Source organism: Aplysia californica, unplaced genomic scaffold (assembly GCF_000002075.1).
Source record: "Aplysia californica isolate F4 #8 unplaced genomic scaffold, AplCal3.0 scaffold00712, whole genome shotgun sequence".
Lineage (NCBI taxonomy): Eukaryota > Metazoa > Mollusca > Gastropoda > Aplysiida > Aplysiidae > Aplysia > Aplysia californica.
In genome coordinates this window covers 124219-125641 of record NW_004797982.1, presented here as the reverse complement: position 1 = coordinate 125641, position 1423 = coordinate 124219, and positions in this window count along the sequence as shown.

Below are 1423 nucleotides of genomic sequence, written 5' to 3'. Positions count from 1 at the left end.
CTTCTGTTTTCTTTTTATCTGAAACATGAAAATATTATACGCCACAACTTGTGTACTATGAAATATGCCAGTTCGTGTTTCTGGTGTGTGTATGACACCAGCAAATTAATGTGCCGTAACATTGATGCCTCTGGTCAGTTGCTGATCGGACATTATGCATCTGCAATGGTGTGTGCTATGGATCTCGGCTATCTGCCATTAAAATAATGTCACATGAGAAGAACTGCAGAAAACTGGAGATAATATTATTGTCATTTTAAAAAGGGTGTTGCCTTAAGAGGGAAGCAAAGAAGTCTTCAGTTTTCTCCACTACCTAAGGTAGTAGCTGTATATGAGGCAAGATCTTGGAAATTGACGGCGATCTCAAATCATGACCGACCCACTCAGAATGGAGAGCTCGAAGTTCAAGAACGCCCCGCAGTGGACTTGAACACGGATCATCCGCTCCGAAGCCCATCTTAATATAATACCAACTTGGCTATATATCCATATCGACCCACCTTTTTTCTTTTCTCGTTTTATAAAAAAAATGTATTTTCTATAGAGGACTTATTCCCTTGGAGCTCCCTTCCACCCCCCCCCTTTTTTTTTAAACTCCCTCAACCCCGTTTCTACCCACCCCACATCTACGTGCCCCCCGAAAGTTCCAAAGAGAAGCATGGCGCCCACATGCGCGCCATCTCACTTAACGAGTTCTAGCGAGGCTCGGATTCCCGTGGCAACACATTAAACTTACAGTTACAGGCACCCGCTAAAATGGCACAGCATGGTTTTGACAATGTAAGGTCGGATGAAGTGCACAGAACAGTGAAAGCAAGTCAGGGCCAACGTGTTTTTCTGCCCTACCGGGCTACACAAAAATGAATTATAATAGTTTTACTTTAAGTGTAAGTTTTATAAAAACATGTTTGACTTTGGTATGGTTTTTAACTTAACTCGTATCCTGGCCATCCGACAACGCTAGAGGACGTGCTGTTTTGAAGAGTAACTTCTTTATTAATGCACATTTTTGTTTCTCAAATGATGGTGGGGTTAAAAACACTCACATTTTAAAAAAAGAAACGGTTGAGGGTTTTATCAATAGTGATAGTCATACATCCTTTAAAAAATGTATAGAAGACAAGACGACAAAAATTAGAAGATCGGAGACATTGATGATCGTAATGAGTGAAAAACAGTCGAAATTGTGTAAGACTGCCACCCACTGTCGAAGACAAAAATTGTTCTCTTAGACAGGGGGACGTCTCACACTGCAATATGTATACGAAAATGTAAACATTTTCTTCATTGTGCATTCATGACAATAACCCGTCACCAGAAAGCACTCTTATAAAAGGCTTCTACGAGTACATAATATTATGGTCACTGGTCACTGTGTTGGTTTAGCGCACCTCTAAATATGTAAGGCAATTTAAGTATATAT